At 42.6% G+C, this 24,106-nt stretch overlaps 1 protein-coding gene across 3 annotated transcripts in view; it reads right to left on the bottom strand.

Annotated features, from left to right (window-relative positions):
* NHEJ1 (non-homologous end joining factor 1) overlaps positions 1–24,106 on the bottom strand; it is a 92,825-nt gene that overhangs the window by 42,765 nt on the left and 25,954 nt on the right. The window lies entirely within an intron of this gene.

The following is a 24,106-nucleotide window of genomic DNA, read 5'->3' as shown; positions in this document are numbered from 1 at the left end:
CTGAGGACTAGAGTTGACGGAAGAGTAAGAGGCTTAGGATAAGAGTGAGAAGTAGCCCTCTTTTCCCAGTGCCCCAGTGCCTAAACTATGGTTACCACTCTTTTTAGACAGCCCAACAAGATCGCAACATTCTATATCCTTGACTGATGCTGCCCAAGTCTACATATCCCAACTTCAGTCTTCCCCTCTTATTTTGGGGTTCATTTGGGCCACTGGATAATATGCCAGGGATTCTGGTTATCGGAGCCAGAACTAGAATATTGCTGTGCTATCTCATCATCACCCACAAATCCCAATTCCCAGCCCCAAATAGCCCCAAATCTTTCCTCCCAAGACCACAAAGGGAAAAAAGTTTCCAAATTAAAAAACTAAAACTGGCAACAAAGGTGCCCCATGGCAGCAACCTTTAAAACTGGCCATTAAAGTTTATAAGTCAGACGGGCACCAATGTGCATGATCAAGAAGAGAAAAACAGCCCCCTCCCTTGAGGACCTGGAGCCACAGCCTTCCCCCTAAAGCCACAGAGCTGATGTCACAAGAAGCGCTTGCTGCCGTCAAGGGCTCTCTGTGTCCCAACTACAACCACTCACAATGTAGGCAGCCTCTGTGTGCTGGAGGCAGGCGGGTGTCTGTCTGAAAATAAAGAAGAGGAGAGGGGCAAGCAGGCATGGGTTGAAAGTATATATGAGGTAGGGAAAAGTGGGAAGGGGAAGAAAACAACAAATCTCCACCCAGTCACTGAGGCTGCCTGCAATTCACAGGCCAGAAGGGGACAGGCCCCTTTAGACTGCCTAGGACCGTGGTTTTTAACTTTTTTTTCCACCCAAACGCACATAAGGCATACCACATGTTTTCATCAGTAACTGTGGTTCATGATGCAACAATTCTTAACTATCCTGGGGTGGAAGGGATACAGAATTTTTGGGTAAGGGTATAAATAGTTTGAAAAGGCTTCCAAATGATTCTGAATACCTCCCCTATGGGGCATGTACCTGCTTTGAAGAATCATCAGTTTAGGGAGCCTGCCTCTCCCCCATTCCCTTCTTCCTTCCATGTATGCAACAAATACTTATTTTGAAAGCTCATGTGTGCTAAGCATTGTGCTACGGGCACTAAGGATACAGTGAACAGACAAAAATCCCTGCCCTCATTGAGAATCCATGCCTTCACAGGAGAAAAACATGACATAAAAAGTAAAATCTGTGGTATGCTAGGCAATGATAAGTACTAAAGAGAAAAATAGAGCTAGGAAAGGAGATAGAAGTGTTGGGTGGTGCGGGGAGGGGAAAACTTTAGATAAGGTAGCCATGAAGTCCTCCATTAGAAGGTAACATTTGAAAAAAGACCTGAAGGAAGAGAAGGAATGAGCTACACAGACAACGGGAAAGAGTATTCTTAGCAGAGGAAACAGCAGGTGAGAAGGTGCTAAGGTGGAACACACATGCAGCATGTCAAGGAATGGTAAGGAGGCCACTGTGGAGCCATATTCACTGTTCATCAGAGAGCTCCTCCATTTCAGACCCTGTCCAGGCCAGTGACGTGGTCACTAGCAGAAAGAACTTAAATTGCATGGTGAAAGGGAACATGGGTAGGTAAGATAAGCTTAACATTAAAGTATTTCTCTTTATTTAAACAACTTAAAGTTCTTTGGGAAAAAAAAAATCTCATCATCCTCACAAAATCCTCATATAGAAAAAAGGTTATACCACTTAACTAAGGACCATAGGGGAAAAAATTAGTAGCTTCAGAATCACTTTTAAAGCTTGAAACTGGAATTGAATTTTCTCTCAATACCTAGTCTAATGCTCCATGATTCATAAAATCATAGAACATTAAAAGCTGAAAGAGGCCTTCTCCATTCCCTTCTCTTAACCAAGAAGCAGCTGCCAAAGCCAGAACCCATGTTTCTTGGATAAAGCATTAACACTCTTTAGAAAGCTAAGTAGGAAGATGGTGCAGGTTTTTAAAAGAGGGGGCCATTTCTCTCAAATCATACATTCTAGAAACTCTCTTGTAAGGAGAGATATGGTGATGACATCAGGATTACAGAAAACTAAGTAGTGATCTCTGTCCCTTGACCCCTAGAAAAAGTCTAATTTTCTCCACATGCTAAGCCTGCCCTTTCTATAGCTCCCTTCAGCCCCAAATGTCCTTGAGACAGTCTGGCCAAGCCAGCAGGCTGCAGGTTCTGAACACTAGAACTAAGTCTGCAGTGTGAATACGGGGACACACATACACACACACAAACAGCCAGTGGGAAGGAAGGGGAAAGGAAAGCACACACAACACAACACACCAGGGCAGCTGCAGAAAACAACTGCTTGTTAAGTTAAAATTAAACTCTGCACAAATATTGACCTTTGGAGGGGACAGAAACCGGTCCCATATTTACCAGCTTATAAATGGGACTGACCACAGCTGCCCCACGTGCTTGGCCAGCATGATGGCAGGATGGGGAGAGGCTACACTTTGGGGGTGGGGGATGAATGAGGGGCAAGAGACATTTTAAACACACTCTTAAATGCAGTTACTACTGGTAGGTCAAAGTTCCCTAAAGTCTTAAAAGAGGAATTTCTAGGAAAGCAAATAAGGTAGTCTCTGAAAGTAGGGGATCTGAGAAGTAGGGATAAAGAGGAAAAAAGGAAGTGTCAGAAAGAAAGGAAGAGCTAAAAATAGTGAAAAATATAACAGAGATTGAAGCCGAATGGAGAGAACACTGGAGAGTTATCCTTTTGAACCCTGGCCCTTGGTCAAACCAAGAGTCATAAGGTAGAAGACCAGGTGACCAGTTTAAGCAAGCTAATGGAACAATCTGAATCAACTCAGTTTGAATCTTTGCTCTGCTGCTTACTTGCTATGTGCCTTGGGAAACTCAAGGACCCTCAACTTCCTCATCTATAAAATAGGGATAACAACATAAAAATAATTGCTCTAATTCACAAAGACCAGAGCCATAGGAAGGCAATGTTGAGTGATTTTGCCAACTATAAATACCATCCACATGCAAATAATTATCAATTCCATCCCAGCTAACTGTGCACCTTTATACTTCAAAACGGTCAACAAACTGTGATATCTCTAGGAGTAAGGTCAGGAAAAGGAATAGCATGAGCTTCCCCAGAACTTGCTAATACCTAAAAGCCTAGAAGGGGAGCAGGTATAGCTCAGTGGTTAAGCTCCTGCTTCCCATGTACAAGGTCCTGGGTTCAATCCCTGATACCTTCTTTAAAAAAAAAGAAAGAAAAACCCCCTAAAGACATACACTTAAACCCTTCCCTTGCTGCAGGATAATCCATAGGGCTTGTTGAAATAGGCAAGGCTGCAAAAGGTCCAGATACCAAAGGAAAAAGAACTCATTGATTTTATTTCCCTGAATGCTGACCTCTGGCAAACTAAGTTTTTTCAGGAACAAACATCACAGATGCTGGGCTACTTAGTTATGCTTTAAATCTTTGATGCCTTCACTTTCTTGTATGCCCTCCTTTTCATGACTTTCACAAGTGATAATACTAATAAACACAAAAGTTTGGACCCATCTCCATATAGGAGAGCATGACCTCTCAATTGTGTCACCAAGAAAAACCACAATTCTCCAAGTCTTCCAAATAAAAATACTTTGAAAAAAACACATGAAAAGAATTTGCCCAAATTAGTTGTCCTGTTTTACAGGAAGCTCCTGTGCCTGTATATGGTGTACTGTATACATTATATATCTTCAAGGTATGGGGTATGCAAGAGTCTATTGCTTAGGACTTGTGAAAAAGACAGTGATGGTAAGCGGACTTGGCCCAGTGGATAGGGCATCCACCTACTACATGGGAGGTCCACGGTTCAAACCCCGGGTCTCCTTGACCCGTGTGGAGTTGGCCCATGTGCAGTGCTGATGCGCGCAAGGAGTGCAGGGTTGTCCCCCGCATAGGGGAGCCCCACGTGCAAGGAGTGCACCCTGTAAGGAGAGCTGCCCAGCGTGAAAACAAATGCAGCCTGCCCAGGAAAGGCACTGCACACACAGAGAGGTGACACAGCAAGATGACACAACAAAAAGAAATACAGATTCCCATGCCACTGACAACAACAGAAGCGGGCAAAAAGAAGAACACGCAGCAAAATGGACACAGAGAACAGACAACTAGGGTAGGGGGTGGGGGAAGAGGAGAGAAATAAATAATAAAAAATAAATCTTTAAAAAAAAAAAAAAGACAGTGATTAGGTTCAGGTCCTTTACCTCCTCAATGCTAACCAAGTACATGTCACTAGTATCTTTAGACTCTGCTGCACTTGTTCAATGTTTTACTTTAATATATTACAGTTTATATTGTTAAGTGTGTGTCACAAAATATAAACAATGTACAGCAGAACCATGTCAGCAATTCAGGAAGAATTTCTAACGCTGCAGTCTCTGTGGTCACAGGACAAGAAGATGTTTTGCCTTTGGAACACCAAATACGTGCTGAAGCACAAACTGAGAACAAACTGGGAGGGGGGAAATGGAAAGGAAAGGAAAAGCAAAAGAGAATGGGGATATTATACTCCAGGTGGGGATCCGGCTACCTTGAATTCTGGTCCAAGAACTTATTTTAAAATGTGGTCATAGTTAATCTCCATATCCTCTTTCTATGGCTCAGTCCTTCTTCAGGAGCTCCAGATGAGTGATATGCCTGCAGGTTCAGTCACTCAAGGCCTCTTAGGCTTTCATCATTCTAACACAGAAAAGAGTCCTCTCCCCACTCCATCCCATCTTTTTCATGAGTAAATGACTTCCCCTTCACAGGTCTTAGGTCCCTTCATCCTCCATAAACAACTATGAAGAAGCTGAGCTAGCTGACCTTCCCTGTATGAGTCTAAGGTTCCTTGACAAACCTACTAAGCTATAAGCCAGAACTGATATTATCTTCAAGGTATTCTATTCTTCTGAAAAAAAGAAGGGGGGGATGAGAATCAGCATAATTAAGATTAATACATGAGAATAGCATAATTAAACATAATACATGAGAACCTATTTAACAAACTGGAAAAGTTTACTCCCCTGGCTCAGGTGCCAGTGTTCACAGGAGATGTCCTAAACAGAATTGGCCAGCCTATAACTCTTCAAGATCTTCCTCCCTCCCACAGTGGTTTCATCCAAACAAAATCAATGTCTCAGACAGGGGGTTTTCTAGGCCAGGAAAATAGGGCAACAGCTGAAAACAAGCCTCTACAAAAGCAAAATATTCTTAAGGAAAACTTCAGGCCTTTGAAGAAGCTAAGTAATTCGGGGGCGGGGGGGGGCCCTACAATGAGACAAGCAATTAGAAGTGACATGTCCAAGGACATTTTGGTCCATGAGTGGCCTCCTGACTCGTCCCACAGCTCCATCTGTGAGACCTTGCTGATCCACTCCTAGACTAAATTCAGACTGCCTAAACACAGCAAAATTTAGCAAAACTGGGAAGCAGATGTGGCTCAAGTGATTGGGCTTCCACCTACCACATGGGAAGTCCCAGGTTCACTTTCCAGTGCCTCATGGAGAAGGTGAGCTTGCACAATGGGCAGGCATGGCAAGCTGATGCAACAAGATAATGCAAAACAAAGAGACAAAAAGAGGAAAGACAATGAGAGACACAACAAACCAGGGAGCTGAGGTTGCTCAAGCGATTGAGCTCTTCTCTCCCACATGGGAGGTCCCGGGTTCAGTTCCCAGAGCTTCCTAAAGAGAAGATGGGCAGACACAGAGAGAGCACACAGCAACCTCAAACAACAGGGATTGTATGTGGAATAGTAAATAAAATAAATCTTTAAAAAAATAATTCAGCAAAAAGCAGCCCCCACATAGAATTTCTAACTGAATATGTGTTTCGATGAACTGCTGCTTTCTTCAAGTCAAACAAATAGACTGGTCTCTCAGAGAAGTTCCTAAGCAGGTCGCATGCCAGGGCTGATTCCTATTTAGAATGCCTTGGTCTAAGCAGACAAAATATCATTCTTGGGACTTCAAGATGGAAGAACATTTTAGTATTAAAGATGACAGCAAAATAAGTACTTCAAAGGACTACAAGAGGAAAAGAGAAAATGGCAACCAGGGTCACAGGAAAATTCTTTGACGCAGTCCACCACAAAGGAGAAGAAGGGACTCCTACACACAGCCAGGATAAGGCTGGGAGCAGAGTGAGAGCATAAAGAAGAGCCCCACAGACCTGGAGCACATCTCCACACACAAGTGCCCATCTATTTTCTACCTGAAGCCCAGACATTCCAGAAGTTTTAGATTTAAGACTTAGTTTAAAGAGCTATGTTTATAATCAAGAAACATCTAAATTTCAAACATACTAGGAAGCATCCCTCCCCTGTGATCTTTGAAGCCTCTAGAGAAGCAAATACGGAAACACTGCTACCAGGTACCAGTGAGCGCTGCCGACTCACCAGCCCTAGGAAATGTCTGAACAGAGTCTTATTCAAGCCAAGGAAAAATGCTGTTAAAACACACAAAACTCCTTTGACTAACGTGAGAGGGGGAAAGAGCCTCTATAATTAACAGAAACTGTCACAGGCATTGGGGGCCTCCGACGTGTTCTATGCAAACCACTTGAAAAGACTGGTCTTCCAGGAGAAGGCTGAGGTTTGTGAGTGGGGCTCCAACAGGCTGGGGACAACTTTTCCAAAAGAATCCCACCATATTAAAAAAGAAGAAGAAGAAGAAAAAGAAGAAAATAAATAAAAAAAGTAAGAGGGAAAAAAGGAAAAAAAAAAGAAAGGAAAAACCCAAACCTCAGCTTAATGGTTTTCCACCACTGGAACTAAAATGCAGAACAGAAGAAGTCCAAATGCAACCAGTTTTCAATTAGGGCCTAATTAGAAAGAAAAGTGGCAGTGCTATTACAGATCTGGAGAGGAAGAAGTATAGTCAGTGACTTTAGTTCGGGCTGAGCCATCCACTTGAAAGCTGTGATGATTAGAGAGACAATTTATGGTGAGAGATGGTGGTGGTGTAGGGGGAGTGGGAAATAGAAGAAGAGGATCTAGGGGCTGGCTGATCATGCCAACAAGAACCAAAGTAGATAGAAACATTTATTGATCACCCACAATTTGCAAAGCATTACACAGAGCTGTAAGAAGAAATGAAGATAATAACAGACATAAACCTGACCTGAAAAGGGTTTTGAATACTGTCCCCACAGTGAGTACCCACTCAGCTACTACAAACACACACACAAGACTTCAGAGAAAATTTAATCTGGACTTACTTTTATACACAAAGTTCATGCTGACCACTCATCTGGCCTCTCTCTGCATCACCCCATGCAGATGATGCCTACTCATGTCCATATATGATACCCAGAGAACCCCCTAAAAAAAAGATGCCTTCATCAAATATAATTCCTGAATGAAGCTATCTGAATGTGCTCTGCCCTCAAGGTCTATATCCTGGCTCTGGCAGGCTGAGACCCTACATCAGCTGGGACATTTCAGAACAGTTTAAAGGGCATTTTCTGCTTCCTTCATGATCTCAAAGGTCTCAGGTCCATTTTTTACATAAAAGCCATAATACATGAGAACAAGCAGAAAGGAGCTACATCTGGGCACCCCATATATGTGACTATACAAAGGAAGAGATCAACTGATTCCATTCCAAAAACAAAACAAAGCCGTTTGATTGGTAGAGGCATGGAATACTTTCTTCTCCTTGCTCTGGGGTACCCTCTCCCTTGTTGATTTAGTTCAGACAACTTGGGAGAAGGGACAGGAAGGGCTAGGGCAAACATGTCACAGCCTGCAGTGAACAGGGCCAACAGAAAGGAGAGGCAAAGAACAGAGCTGAGAGGAGAGGAAAAGAGGAGAGGCCTCTCTTCCCATCCCACAACCTGGGTTTCATCCAACACAAAGTTAATTCCTAACCTCGGCTTCACCACCCTACCCACTGCTTGCATGATTTATCCCCCTATCTGCCTGCATCGCCTTTACAAGCTTCTGAGCCCTACACACCATTATAAAAGCTGTCTGTGCTGCTGGCTCGACCTGGCCTGGCCCAGGCTCCTGCCACAGTAACCCTTCCCCACCCCTTCATTTTACAAGCCTTCCACCATCATGGAAATCTGAAATCCCACGAAAGAACAGTAAACATCACAGGGGAAAGAAAATACTTAGCCAGGCCACGCTGGACAGCAGAGTCACAAATGGTCTGATGTCTCTAAGCCAAAGATAAGGCCCTCTAGGCAACAACAGTAAGGTGACTTCTTGCCCAAACTCAGCTGAACAATAAGAAAAAGATGCACACACAGATGCACCAATCCTGATTCCCTGGGAATTTCTAGGCTCAAAGAATTAGCCAGAATGTCAGAGAAACTCACAAGTAAACACAGGTGTCAAGTTCAGAGAACCATGTGGAAATGTGAAATTTTAAAACTACAGAAAGAAAGTAAACATTATTCAGACCACAAACTAAGTCAGAATTTTCTTTGTCACCTTCTTATGGGATCTGCAGGGAGGGAGCAAGGCACTGGAAAGAACATGGGCTTTAGATTTAACTCACCTAGGTTTGAAAGCTGGCTTCATCACTTACTTACTAGCTATGTGACTTTGGACAAGTTACTCCTATTCTCTGAATCTCGATTTCACTCTCTGTACCATGGGAAAATACTAACTCATAAAAAGATTGTGAAGAGATGGATTGTACAAGGCATGGGACCATATAACACAGTGAACCAGGAAGCAGGTATAGTTCAGTGTTGAGCACTTGCTTCTCACGTATAAGGTCCCAGGTTCAATTCCTAGTACTTCCTAAAAGTATAAATAAATAAATAATTTTTTAAAAAGCCATCATAATGCAGTGAACCCCATGGTGGATGATGGATTGTGGCTAACAGGACAAGCATGAGAACGTTCTCTCATGAACTATAACAAATACACAATACTATTATGGTGTTAACAATAGGGTAAAAAATAAGCTATGGAATATAGTTAGCAGTAATATTTTGACGACGTTCTTTCATCACTTATAACAAAGATTCTACAAAATTGCAAGGTGATGGTGGTGGGGTGATATATGGGAATCCTGTGTGTTATGCAAGATTATTTTATAAACTCACAATTTCTCTAGTAAAAAAAAAAAGATTGTGAAGATGACAACACCATTTAAAGCCCCTATGAAAGTGCCTGGAACTCAAAAAGTACAAAAAATGGTAGCCATTATGATTATTTAGGATGTTAGACAGCCTAAAAGAAGAGGGGGGATCCTATTCCTTCTCCAAGAAAATTTAAATTTAGTCTGCTTTTAACAGGTTTCCCCTTTATTCTACCCAAGCTTTCCTTATCTAAACCAGATTCCACTGTTTGATCTTCTGGCCAGAGAATGAACCAAGCAGAAGTTTCCTGGGGGGCAGGGGGGTAGTCATCTTACTCACTGTCTTGAACAACTTGTCTCTTCATCATTGTGAACTCTCATATCCTAGCTGTGCCCCAACCCTCTTCTCTAGACTCCCACTGGCTCCTCTGACCTCAGTCCATAGCAGTTCTTCTTTTTCTCTCTTCATATGCCCCAAAAGAACCTGCCAGCACCCACTGAGTTCCATTCTTTTCAAGAAATATCAAACTGCCTATTACAACAGAATCTAAGCCAGCTTCATACCTTTCCCAATTAACTTAGCAGGGAAACAGATACTAAGAAATTCTCCATGAGTCTCTGGAGGTCCAAAATGCTCTGCCAGTGAGGCTGAGTGCTCCCCAGAGTTCTGTTATTCACTTGGGGGTAGGCAGTGGGGAGATGGAAAGGGAGAGCTGGGGGAGGGCGGGCAGAGAAGAGAGCCTCGATTCAGGGGGCCAGACTGAGTCCGCTACAGGCCAGGCTCCTCTGAGGTTTCTCGGGTGAAACATGCCTCTGTGATGGCTGTGTCTGTAAAGTAGATGGAAATGCCCATAAAGCCGTATCAAACCCTCTGCAGAGAAGGACAGGGATATATATAGAACCAGGAACCAAAGGGGCCACAGGGGATTCCGGTGGACAGCTCCGCCCAGCCCTTAAACCCACCCCAGAGAAAGGGGGAGGCCCAAAGAACAAGCTCAAGGAATGAAGGCTGGAGACAGCCCGGCGGGTTTGTGAAGGGAGTGGGGAAATTAGGGGCGTCAGGGACAATGCTAGAGGAGAGCTAACAACTAGGCTCTGGGAATCAATCAGAACTGGGGCGAGCCTGTGCCTGTGCTAGCACACGGGAGCTAAAGAAACAGACTCTAACTTTTGGCAGGTCCTGAGGTGACTTGTAACTCTGTTTTGGTATCCTATAGCCTTGTCACTGCTCTGTTTCCTTCTCAGAACCAAAGAACCTCGATAAACCAGCTGTCCCTATCCTCCTCCAGTCTCCCAACCAGTTCAAATTAGTTCACAGGCCAGTGTTCTCCATTCCCCACTCCCACCCTCCCACAGAAACGGGGAGGTAAAAAATAAATCTATGCATAAGGAAAGTATCTTGCAATAAGAAAAGTAAGATGGACATCTGTCAAAAGATAAAAACAAATTAAAAGAAAGGAAAAAGAGACTTCAGAATGCAGCAAAGGCCTTAGAAACCACAGCCTCTGTGAGACTCAGGCCTTAACGGAGACACAGTCAGGCCGGACATAGAAAGAAAATCGTCTCTCCTTTCACTTTTTGATTTGCTAGGATCCCCTTCTCCCCGCCAATCCTCTTGCCAAAGTAGGATATTGGAAAGACAGATTCTGGGCGATGGAGAGCTAGGAAACATCAAGCCCACAAGAATTTCTTACCTTAGCAAGAGCCACAGGCACCAATCCCTTACTCCAACCACTCCCAATTCAAAAGAGAATCTCTCCTCTCAATTGGATTCTTTTCCCTAGCCAAGACAAGTATAACAATGTTTTGGCGCCACCTGCTGTCCTTTCCTGACAGCTAAGGATAGAAGAGATCCTTGAATGGGATGGACTTCAAATTTACCATCCTTAATTCACCAAAAGCCCTACAGGCATGGAATCCAAGAAAAAAGAAAGCATAACGTCTATCAAAGGAAATACGACCATGGAGCATACTGGAGAAATCCAGTGCTTTACCCTTCCCCTGTGTCCTGAGACAAATGTCTTAGGAACTCCAATTAGCCAAACCCTCTCACTGGGTTTTTATTTTTAGCCTTACTGCCATTACTCTGTAAAGTTCCTTCTCCAAGATTCTTGCTGATTGAAGAACTGTGACTACTCAACAGGCCCTTTCTCTAATAAAGTGCATTTTTTAAAAATTATTAAAACTTTAATAATTTTTAAAATATTTCTAAACCACCACACACAGTTTCGCCTTTCTTAGTTTTAGGTAGATATTCTAATTATCCACCTAGACCATAGAAACCTTGGTCATCAAACACTAGAATGAAAGCAGTGCCACCCAACAAGCAATGACTTAGCCATCTTACACCACTCTACCACTCCTAAGGTCCTCACTCTGGGTAAACATTCTAATAAGTAGTAAGCTCATTGAGAAGTCAGTTCATCTAACAAATAAATGTAAACATTTGCTCATTCGTTTTAAATATTTCTTGAGCTCCTACTGTGTACCAGGCACAAGCCTGAGGTACATGGTTGGTGGATGAGACAGACAAGCCTGCTACTCTCATGGAGCCTAAATTCTAGCATCATTTATCTGACCCATTAGGTAGTCTAGCAATTTCTCATTCATCTTAAAAAATACCATGTGTGAATAGCAAAGATAAAGACAGAACTATAAACAGACTTTGCAAAGAGAATAAAGAAATGTAAGAAGAATAATAAACAGAGTGAAGCAATGAATAGGTATAGAAAAAAAATTAATATTCTTCCTTCCTCATATTTCTTAAGGCTAAGTTTTTTCTCTAAAACCCATTCCTGGACCCAACCTAGGAACTGCATGCCAGCTGCCAAGGTCCAATTGCTCAGACCTCAAGATTTACAGGCCTTCAGTGTACAAAAAATATAGAGGAGGGGGTAATAACTTTTCAATATCTAGGACTGACAGCTTAAATTACATACAAATATTTTCCCAAGTGGCCATTTGCAGGGATCCATCAAAAATATCAAAATATTTTCATCAAGTTATTGTCAAATCACAGAAGATGGAGAAACTTCTGATAGGCCCTAGCATGAACCAGTAAATTGAGAGGAATGGAGAGTGAAATACCAAATCTTAGGGAGGGCCATGCCCTCTCCTAATCTTGATCTCCAGTTGTTCCCAAACAGGCCTACACTACACAAGTCATTAAGGAAGGAATCTTAAGGAATTCTAGGAAAGGAGTTTTCCAAAGCTTCTCCCATGGTACTATATTCAATGTTAACAAAATTATTCTGTTTTAACCGCATTTTTATTTCTACAACTCAACTTCATCCATTCTTGACCTATCTTGAATGAAATGCAGAAGAGATATTTACTATCCTACATGTGCTAATTTTTCATATTTAAAAGATTGCGCTACCACTCAATCTATCCTCTGGATTAAATAATTCCAGTTGCCTTGGACTCTTCTTTTTTACTCCATGCCCAACGCTTTCATAATTGTCATGGTTTTCCTGTGGGTAGTAAGGCCCCCACACTTCTTTCAGAGAAAGCAACAAAATCTTAAAAGCCCAAATAGTATTAAATACACTGGGAGTGTAGCCTCAGGCTCTCATGCTGTCCTTTTAATTACATAATCTGGAATGATGTCTGCTTTTTAAATACCCAAACTATCCCAAAGACTATATCATAGTTAAAAGCACTCACTAGGTTAAACCTTTCAGGAAAAAAAAAGGTAAATTTTTACATCACAGGAAAACAGTTCTATTAATAAGACACTGGAATAGCTAAAGCATCTGACAAAGGGAGCAGCAGCCATGGCTGGTAAGCAGGGAGCCAAGAAAGGGGCTTTTAAGGCGCATTCTACCTTCTTGAGCATTAGTCACAGAAAATTGTACTTTACTTTCCTAAATCCACCCTCTTTTCAAGAGCTCCATAGGATTTCTTCACTAATTTCCCCACAGAGAATTACTTCCTCATTTGTCTCTTTTACAGCGCTCTCAGCTTTTAAGATAAGCATTTGTGCACCTATCTGTCTCCCCTTCTGGTCCATAGGCTTCTGGGGCAGGGATCATCACGTAAATCGTTTCGCATCCCTAGCACTCAGTACACTTTAAAATGCTAGTTTCCATATACAATACTAATACATGGTGTTGATAATTGGACAGTTTGTGGGAAAAATACACCAAACCACCTATTTACTACAGATAGTAGCAATATTTTGACATTGCTTTTTCATAATTTGCAACAAGTGTGTCAGAACAATGGAAAGTGTTAGTGGAAGGGTAATGTATAGAAATCCTGTATGGTATGCATAATTGTTTTGTAAACTCACAACTTCTCAAACAAAAAATAAATAAAAATTTAAAATGCTAATATAGTTCCCCCACCCCCACCCCCTGCCCACAGTACCTAGCAGAAGAACTTAAACCCAGTGGTATTCAATAAATGCTGGGTAAGGATGATAACATTAATAACAGCTATCCAGCACAACTCCACTATGTTGTCAGACCAGTTTAGGATATTGGCATGAAAACTCCTTTTTCTCTTGGCACAGACATTTACTCTTAAGGTTTGCCTCCTCCTCAGGAGACTCCAGGAAATAGGGTTAGTTCTAGAAACTCTGATCATTCCTGTTTTCTCCAAGCTAAGGGTTTGAAGGAAGACTACAGATGCCTCATGAATATTGATGAGCCTCTGCGGTCACATGAATATTAACAACACCCTGTGGCTTTCGGGAACAGCAAGCCAGCTAGAAGGTCTAATATTAACCTTGGCTAGGTCCAAAAGGGGGGAAGAGTATATGCCCATATATCACCATGAGGAGACAGTGGACAGCAGCATCGAGGTGAGGGATTGGTTCTTAAGCAAATACTAGGCACAACGGCATTTAGGAAAAGACTAAATGTGCCCCAAGTCCTTGGTGCTGAGGGCTCTGTTAAGAGCTACCCAGGCAGGAATCTCCAATTCTGAAGCTTACTAGAAGTTAGGATGTGGAGAGTAAAGTCTACTCAAGTCAGAGAACAAATGGTGGGTATAAAGTGACCTAATTCAATAGCTTCAGCAGAGGGACACTGGACAACCAGGATCAAATAGGAAGGCTCAATTAAGCAACAAAATATACGTTTGGCAGACCATATATTTACAGTAATTGAAGATCTACAGACCATGGGGTTTCCGACTCCATACTCTCCATGAGTCTAGCCTACACAGAGTCCAATGACTCCAGGTCAACAGGAAAAATGTTCTGAGGTGGAAGCAGCAAAAGATTAAAGGTATCAAGTTCTTTTAGCACCTATAGATTCTAAATCTAGGAGACATCAGAAAGAATGATGACACTCATCAAGAAAAACAAACTGGAAGCACTGTGAATCAGAGCAGACCAAAGAAACCCATGTACCCCTGGCCCTGGGTCTAGGTTCAAATCTTCCTTCAACGCCACATGACAGTACTGTTAAAAGGAAAGGCAGGTTAAATGACCCCATACAGTAATTTGGAATAATGCTAAAAGTAAGATTCCTGCTGTACTCACAAACTAGATCAGACTGCACTTAAAACTAGAAAAGTTATCTCTCTACTCCTCTAGCCATATCGAACTCAAAGGCCTTGACCCCTTAGCTCTGCCTGAAAAGCTGACCCAGCCCCCTTCACACACACTCAAGAGGAACAGAGAGGCCTGTGGGTCTAGCCCAAGCTGAGGTGGTGAGAGGCCACACCTAGGAAGAGGGTGGGGGCTGCTCACGGGAGCTGTGTTCTGTCACACAATTACCATATTATGTAGCTCTAATAAAAAGAAATACTTGAAGTTTTACTAGTGCCATATAATAAAGTATTTATAGAATCCGGGGGGGTGGGATGGGAGGCGGAGGTGGAGGTAAGAGAGGGGAGGGAGAAAGGGGGAATCGGAATTGTTAGCAATAGCCCTGGCAACAACTCCCAGTATTCACCTCACTAGGCCAACTTCAAAGCCCTCAGCCTGGAACCTGAGGCCAGCACTCACTCATCTCCATCCAGGTGGCTTAGTTAACCCCTCTATGTAACAGGGTCCTGTACCAGTGTCCATCTCTGACTTCTTCCTGGTTAACAAAAAGTGATGCGCAACTGGAAGGAATAGGAAAGAGGAACAAAGAATGTCAGCAAAACTGTGGAGCCTGGGCCTGAAAAAGCTGGGCCCATCGTAAAGGGGTCATCACTTAAAAGAATGAATGGAATGTGAGTTTTAAAAGACTCCATTCTGAGGAAGCAGACTTGGCCCAGTGGTTAGGGCATCCGTCTACCACATGGCCAGTCCATGGTTCAAACCCCAGGGCTCCTTGACCCGTGTGCAGCTGGCCCATGCGCAGTGCTGACGTGCACAAGGAGTACCATGCCACGCAGGGGTGCCCCCGTGTAGGGGAGCCCCACGCGCAAGGAGTGCCTCCCGTAAGGAGAGCCGCCCAGCGCGAAAGAAAGTGCAGCCTGCACAGGAATGACACCACACACACAGAGAGCTGACGCAACAAGATGATGCAACAAAAAGAAACACAGATTACCAAGCGGCTGACAACAACAGAAGCGGACAAAGAAGAACACGCAGCAAACAGACACAGAGAACAGACAACTGGGGTGGGGGGGGAAGGGGAGAGAAATAAAATAAATAAATAAATCTTTTTTAAAAAATTAAAATAAAAGACTCCATTCTGGAACTAAACTTCTCTTACCATCCAATATACCTAACGGTTTTGAAATTTGCCCAAACAGGGTTTTCCATCATTGCACTGGCCCCTTTTGCACATCTTGCACACTACCCAATCCAACCACACACTCCACTGGCCACCACCACGAGAGCAGTACACTCCACACCTTCCACAACCACACAGCACACACCCGCAGCTGCTCCCACACCTCCCCTCCTCACACATGGTCCTTACAGCCACAGTGTCTCACACATACAACACGCCCACCACAACACACTGCTTCCCAAGGCCACTGGCTGCATGGATTTTCTGGGCATCTTCCCAACTTAAGACACATTCTAGATAAAAACATTTTCTGAGTGTACAACCCTCTTTAACATTTCAGATTTTCTATTACCCAGAAAATCTACCCAAAGAGAGAAAGAGAGAGCAGTGAGGGCTGTGGCATTATTACAGAGGAGACTATAAACAGAACAAATATAGAGCCGCTTTATTACAAGGCAGTGTGGGGTTGGTGGCTGGCTGATTACAGGGACACTCCCCAGAGCTCTCTGCAGTCCCAGACCTCAATAAAGGCCAGACTAGAGCTGCTTTCAACTCGGGGCCCCCTAGAATCCCTTCAGATTCCAGCCCAGGATATGGTACCTGCCTTCGTTGAAGATAAGGAGGAAAGCAAACACAATCTAAGAAAGTCCAGGCCACTTGGCAAAGAGCCACCAGGCCATCTTCTCAAAGGCAAACACAATTAGTATGGGTTGGCTCTTTTGACATCAACAGATTCGAACCTCAGATAAAGACTATAAAAATCAAGAACCAATTGATAGATTTAAAACCCATATACATCAGGGGTAGTACAGAGTGAGGGGAAAGAATGGATCAGAAGACAGAGAGAGAAGCAGTGCAGCTAGAGTGACTAAAGCAACCCATATTACACATAAAATCATAGAAGGAAAGAGTGGGAAATCCACAAGTCCTCTCTTCTGGGCTCTGAGCACACAGCGTCCCTTCCTGGGTGACTCACAGTGGGATCACCTTCACCCCTGCTTCATGTGGTAAGGGCTTCATTATAAGAAGACACACCGCGAGCCTTCTCCTCCTCCTCCATCCCTGCGAGCCAGGGTAATTGCGTCACTGACCTCCATACACACTCCTCCTCTTTCCAGCCAGCCACCACACAAGGGATCTTGTCTTGTGGTCCCTGAGATCCTTTCATCTGGGCTCCAAACCCACTGTCACCTTGGCCCTGAATCATTCCCCAGGAGACACTGGGAAAACATAGCTGGACAAAGAACGTCTGGGTCCAGACGCTGATCCCTGCTGATGAGAGAACCCAGGCCATGCTCTTCCCTGTCCAAAGGCCATTCAGAACCCAGAAAAAGTATTGAACCTGGCCTTACAGCCATCCTTGCCTACAGAATTGGTTTCCACCAATTTGGTGATACCAATTCACTCCAGCTCCCAGAAGCTGAAGGATAAAATGGGCTGAGAGGCAGACTTAAATGTTCTAGCTCCTCTACCATCCTTGTTCAGTGCCTGAAGAATTACTAGAGTTGGAAGAGGGTCATCAAGTATTACCCACACTTCTGTTCTCATCCCACATGGCTATTCTATTCTCAGGGTAGCAGCAAGGAAAACTTTTTGGCAGCAGAAAATGTCAATGTTATTCAGATCCTTCACCAATATAAAAGATTCCCCTCCAACTGTGTCTTAGCTCATTTCCCTGTCTCATGGTCCCAACATTTTCCCTTGACCTTTTATGTGATGATACTCAAACTTGATGCTTGACTGTTTTTCTATTATTTCACAATTAATGTTTCAATGGAGAGATTTAAGATGAGCTACAGGTATGCTTTTCACTCTGAGTTTTCTCCCTTCTCAAATGTACTTCATTAGAACAGAACCTCTGAGACAGTGTAGCATAGTGGGAAAAGATCTCTTTACTAGAAGGTCAAAGGACAAGGTTCTGGTTTCAACTGCAATTACTTGTGGGACTTAGGGTCACTTAATTTCTCTAAGCCAACCCATCCTTTCTCCCCATTTTGAAGCGGCCCAGTGGGTTTAAAACCAACAATAACAAAACTATGTAAGTTTTTTCTTTACTTTTAGTATTTATATCTCTGAGTAGATGATCAATATATTTGTGTTGAATTTTACTCAATAAAGTCTGCTCATTTTGTCAAGTAGTTATAGGAATCAAATTATATAATAAAGGTAAAAGTCCTTTACAAAATACATGGCACCACAAAATTTTACTGTGTACGTACAATGGATCAGATGAGTTAAACCAGGTAGATGATATTCCTGCCCTCTAGGAACTTACCTTCTAGTGGGGGGGCCAGAAACCCAATAATTACAATACAGAGTTGATGTTCCTGTGATAGAGCAAATAAAGTAGCACATAAGAAAAGCAACTAAACTGAACTCAGAGGGCCAGGGAAAGTTCCCTAGAGAAACTGACATCTTCACTGAAATCCAAATGATGAAGGCAGTTAGCCATGTAGAAAGGTTTGGTAGTTCTGGCAGGGGGTTTCCAGAGGAAACAATATGTGTCAAGGACTAGAAACAAAAAAGGGCATCATGGCTCAAGAGAGCAGCTAGTTCACTGGGACTGAGGTGTAGATTTGGGGTTGGAAGGTGGGGACTGTGCATGAGGACAGTGAGTTTGGCAAGGTTTAAGAGTGAGAGATGAAGTTGGAGGGCCTTAATGGTTTAATTAATGAGTGTGAACATTGTTCTAAAGTCAAGAGGGAAGGGAGCAGGTGTAGCTCAATGGTTGAGCACCTTCTTCCCATGTACAAGGTCCCAGGTTCAATCCCCAGTATCTTCCAAAAATTTTTTTTTAATTAAAAAAAGCAATAGGGAGCCACTGACCACTAAGGTCAATAAGAAGCCACATGACCAGATTTACTTTAATCCGTACCTTTCATTGCAGTTTCTTTTCCTGATTGTAGATCCCTGGGGTAAGTGGGGTGTTAAAAAGAGAAAAGAAGCAGAAATTCAGAGTGGGCCTACTTCTTTTCCTTCCTTCCTTTAGTAAGTCCCTCCCTTCCTCATGGGATGCTCCAGTCCTTTAACTTCTTAGCTTACTTTCCAGTCTTCCCTCTCACTCCCTTTATTCCTCTCTCTCTGGTAGAGAAAAACCTTTAACTGCATAGAAGGTTAGCTGTCCTATTGACCTTGGGTTTTAACCTCCGTGCCTGAGTATTACTCCCTCACCCTCCAGCTAGGGGTGTCATATAAACCTGCCAATAATCCACATTTCTGATCCAAGGCCCATTTCTTATCTCTAACTCCCCGACTCGGCAAATATTTACTTTTCTCCTCAATCCTAGATCACTCAACTTCAAAAACAATTTGGTGGCCTCCGAACAAAAGACCAAGATAATGCTGACCAAACACACAATCAATCTGCATGAGAAAGACCCCATACCTAGATGATGAAATACTAGTAAATGAAATATATCAAAATATCTATTCCTTATCTTTCTTCTTCACCTCAAGTCACCTAGAGCTGCAGTTCAAGGCTTAAAATCAATACCATGTAGGAATAATCATCATGGTCATTACCTCTCTCTCTCTCTCTCTCTCAGCCTTAACCATTTAACCTTAGAATCACAGAACCTTAGCGTTGAGGAAGAAACCTCTACAGTCATCCTCCACAGCATCAGAGTATGACTTGGCAACTGATATCAGATTACTTCTTACTGCCTGAAACTTCCTTAAGAATTCCCTTTTCCATCCATCTCACCTGAACAGGTTTAGAGTAGGACCTCTATGACCACTATGTCTTAGGGTCCTAGAACCATGGTATTCAAAGCATGATCAGAAAACCAGTGCTGGTCCACAAACTCTGTTTACTAGTCCATGTTGACATAAGTACAAAAGTTGGGTATAGGTATTTAAAAACTTTCATAACAGTCTGATACTGCCATGACTATGTTCAGAGGACTCATCTCAATGAACAGGGTATAGAGTAGTTTGAGAGCTGTCAAACTTGCATGGCAGATCACATGTATTGTAAGGCCACCCATCAGATTACCTTGAAAAGCACTGTTTTAGAAGATTTCCATGGGAAGAAAAGGGAATAGGTCTGGGAGTAGGAGCACCACCTTTCCTTCCTCTCCCCCCTTTCTGGGTAAGATAGAGGGTGAATCTGCTGCCTAGGATGAGGGACAGGAAGCAGCTTCTACTACGCCACTGGCTGTGTGGGGTGAAGAGGAGGGCAGGGGTTGGTGGCCAGGTTATCAGGCGATAACAAACTCAGCATCCAAGCACTGCTACTTCCAGCAATGCAAGGAGTTTCCTTTGTTTTGGGAAAACAAGAGCCACAAGTAGCCTCTTCTTGACACGTTCTTGCCTGGCCTCGGGAGGAGCCTAACCATCCCAACACACAAACAGGACAGTCCTGGCCAATGCGGGACAAGCCATTACCCTGACCACAACCTCTGTTTGCTTTTCCTTTTCCACCACTTCCTCAGTTGGAGGGCCACTTTAGGGCCATAGGTAACTGCCAGCCTAGGTCACCCTTCAAGAACTTCACCCCCAATGACCCAAAACCTAATCCATACAACTCTAATGCCCTTTCTCTCCCCAACCTGGTACTTTTGGTCTAAGACCCAGGGCTTCTAGGCCCTTCCGTATAGTTACAGGTAAAACTAAACCTCAGAGTACTACTCTGACAAAGACATTCTGAATAAGTATTTTTATGTCACCAGAACAGGGCAGGGTCACTTGATTACATTAGATCCTTTGAGAACCCAGTTATCACCAAGATTTACACATATGACAGTACACCTCTTCAGAGGGCTGCCAAACTAAAACTCTCAGGAGCTAGCAAGGGAGCTTAAGACCAAAGACAGAAAAGTCCAACATCATCCAGGAGTCTAACTCTTGGGGTATATGCAGAGTAAAAGGCTCAGCCTCTCAAACTCACTTGAACAGTGCTACCTAAGACCAAAGTCTTCAGGATTATCTCTAAGAACTCTGAGAAACAGGGCTAACAAATCCCACTAATCACTCTACTGTGATAAATCAAGAGCCTTGGGCACCAGCAAACCTCCTCCCTTTCTGATTAATCAAGGGAGCTTACTCTTTTCCCTAATGGACCAAGAGCCCAAGTTTCTATGAAGACTCATTTGTCCAGAAAAGGGAGGGATTAGGGGGCGGGGCTCCCCCCACTCCAGGCTTCCTTCATGCCGAAGAAGGAGGAAACAGAATAAGCAAAATAAAATTCATAAAGTGAAGCAGTAATTATGGTGTGGTCAACAAGAGGCTGCTCCTCAGGCCCATCATTATGTGGCTAAATTTAACGCCCTGCGCAGCCAGGGGAGCCATGCGCCCGGGGCACCGTGTGTCCACACAGACGCCAGCTCTGCCACCTTCACCCGCTCGACAGCCGCCAGGGCTGCCAGAAAGCAGGTCACAATTTTTTTATAGTCTGTTTACCAAGATGCTGTTTTTACTACCGAGGTTTCTCTCGTTTTATCTCTTTTTCCCTTTTCCCCAAACAGACTGGCCTGTATTTTCTGTCCTGGTTTTTTTTTTTTTTTCTTCTTCTTCTTCTTTCTCCCTCTCTCAGAACTATTTTCAGAACTCTAATTTTATATGGTATGTCCCTTTTTTTTCTCTTTCTTTTTTTTTTGGTAAATATTTGCTATGACTAAGCCAAGCACATCCAGTTTAAAAGGCTCCATCCCACAAAATATCAGCCCTTTAATGATATGCATCTCATTAGTTTGCCCCATGAAAAGGGGTATAGAAGGAAAAAAAAAAGCAATTTACAGACTCTTACTTTTTATATCTAAAGAAGACCTATATTTATATATAAGGATAAGTAGAAAACTGACATTTTGTACCCCAATATGAGGCTGGGACAATGGTCATTTGATTCAGGTTTTGAGGCCTCAAAGGCAGTTTCAGGAGAAGGGGACTTTTGGTCTGCATAACACCACTGAGAGACCCAGATGATCTGACCAGGTCAGGACTGCTGGAACCAGTCCTCAGACTGAGGTATTACAACTCTCTTAATCAGGGGAACAAAACTTTGGGAAGTCCTCTGACACTAAATATCCCACAAGGGGTGTGAAAAAAAAAACAAGGAAAGGCAAAAGGGCACTGACATTTCTCTCCTTAGCCAGTGAATAAAGTCGAGGAGAGAGAAGCTCCGAATTAAGAGAGTACTTAGAGAGACTCCCTCTGAGATAGAACTTCCAAATATCCTTCTCACAATCCAAAGGGTTTCTCTAGCTGGGCAAAGCCCCAAAATTGATGGGAGGACTTCTTACGGTAAATGCTAGGTTCTATGAAAGGGACCGCACTGAACAAAAGGTAGAGCATCCAATAAGCATTCTCCAAATACTTGTCTGTTATGTTCTCAAATCCAACTTAATATTCTAAAACGGTATTGGAGGAGCCCCTAATGTTCAGTGTTTTCAATAAGAAATCTTAGGGATGGAAATTCACAGATGGGGAGTCTGTAACTTTATAGATGTCGCCAAATGTCCAGAGTCTCTAACTCCATTTTCATTAGTTTATTTAGGGATGATCAGATTCCAGAGAATTGACTGATGGTAGCTAAACTCAGGAGAGACTAAGTTAGAAACTGAAATGCCAATTTATGACTTTGCCAGATGGGGGCTCTATCATTTCAGTGACTGGAATATATTCAGGGGCTTTTTCCTAGGAATCAGAATAAAAACTGAGAGTGCTACTTGTTAAAAACACAGAAAAACAAAACAAAACTTGGCAAATGGCTTTAAATTATAGTTCACATACATTACGGAAAAAGCCAAACATTCATCCTATACTACTGTATCGTTGCTTTGGCACTGTGCAAGATAAGTTAATAAACTGTTACTCCTTGGTAATTCTTTTTTTTTTTAAATTCTATATTAACTCTGCCCCTCTGTTAGCACTTCATAACTTAATTATATAAGAGTCTTTCTTAAATTGCTTATAAGAGCCTAGAGGTGTGCAAAGCAAAAAGTTAGAAGAAAAGGATGTGGAATAAGCCAGACGGTAATATTTGGAGCAAGTTCTCTAGCCTTAAGTCTCTACACTGCTCACAAATGGGCCTCAGTCTTGCCTAGTGCCCATACAGAGTTCCAAGTGTAGCTGTGTAACTCATGGCAAGGCAATGAGACACAATGGAAGAATACTGGACTGAGAGTTTGGAGCCCAGGATTCCAGTGCCAAATTCTACCAACTGTCTGTCTATATAAGTTTTTTCATTTTTGTGGGTTTGAACTTCCTTGTAAGTAAAACAAAGTGACTTGAAATATTCTTAGATTGATACAGTTCCTTCCAGATGATAAGATTCAGTGACTCTTCTGTACAAGACATTTGAGATGCCACGATTTCCTACTAGCCTAGGCCCTTAATGAGATTTGTAACCTAGTCTCATAAGCAATATATTTACAAACTGTTACTTCTACAGATAGCTAACTTCACCCATTTTATGTTGATTCTCATTTACCTCAGTATCAGAGGTTATCCCAAATTTGGGGGGTATACTCTGCTTGAGACTTATACCTCTATGCTTCTACTAAATTCAACAATTTTATATGATATTCCCCAGCTGCTAGGGGCTACAAAAAAAATGAATGCTACTCCTCCTTTTACCAAGCAGTATTTTCATCCCCTCTCAAAGTTCATTCCACACCAAACTGGAAGAGAGTTCTTGGAGTAAAATATTCTAAGAGGGCAATGTACAGCATAAGAACAGCTTAGGCTTCAAGCATAAGAGTAACAGCAACCAAAGAGCTTTTCAAGGATTCCCTCAAACCACTACCCAGGGAGAGCCCCTCAAATTGTGTAACTGAATAAATACCTAGTTGTGTCTTTCCTTCACCACACAAAATCTTTCTAAACTCTTAGCTCAAGATTCACCTCTTCCAGAAATACCTTACCCAAACTAGCCTGGTATGAACCCCAGATGCCATCCAAATGAATCTATTACTTCCTCCTCTCAGGTAGCAAACATATTTTATGTATTTGGAATAGTATTTGTACATATGTCAATTCCAGTTGTCTAATCTCCCTCAAAAGTCCATCCTTCAAGGGCAGAAATCATGTTTTAACTTTTTAGTATGACTCTACCAGATTTAAAAGTTTCAATGCTTTGTTAAAATGTATCAATAAAATTGATAAAAAATATTTTCAATGGTGCTTAAGAAGTACTGTCCACAGAGAGTTTAAACTTATAAACAGAAAAATAAAAATAGCAAAGATGTCCCACACAGCATGGAAAAAACCCTACCCAAAACCTTCTGGGAATTTCTACCTCAACAATTCCCTTATGGAAGATAAAAATGATGACCATGATTCCTGCAGTCTCATTCCCTAAACACTGGACATCCAGGCTGCCAACCTACAGAACTCTGTCTAAATAGAACTCTCACATATCAATGTGGCTCACCATCCAAGAGAAATAACA

This window comes from Dasypus novemcinctus, chromosome 7 (assembly GCF_030445035.2).
Source record: "Dasypus novemcinctus isolate mDasNov1 chromosome 7, mDasNov1.1.hap2, whole genome shotgun sequence".
Classification (NCBI taxonomy): domain Eukaryota; kingdom Metazoa; phylum Chordata; class Mammalia; order Cingulata; family Dasypodidae; genus Dasypus; species Dasypus novemcinctus.
Note: the sequence above shows the minus strand (reverse complement) of the source record. Positions and strands in the feature narration are given on the sequence as shown.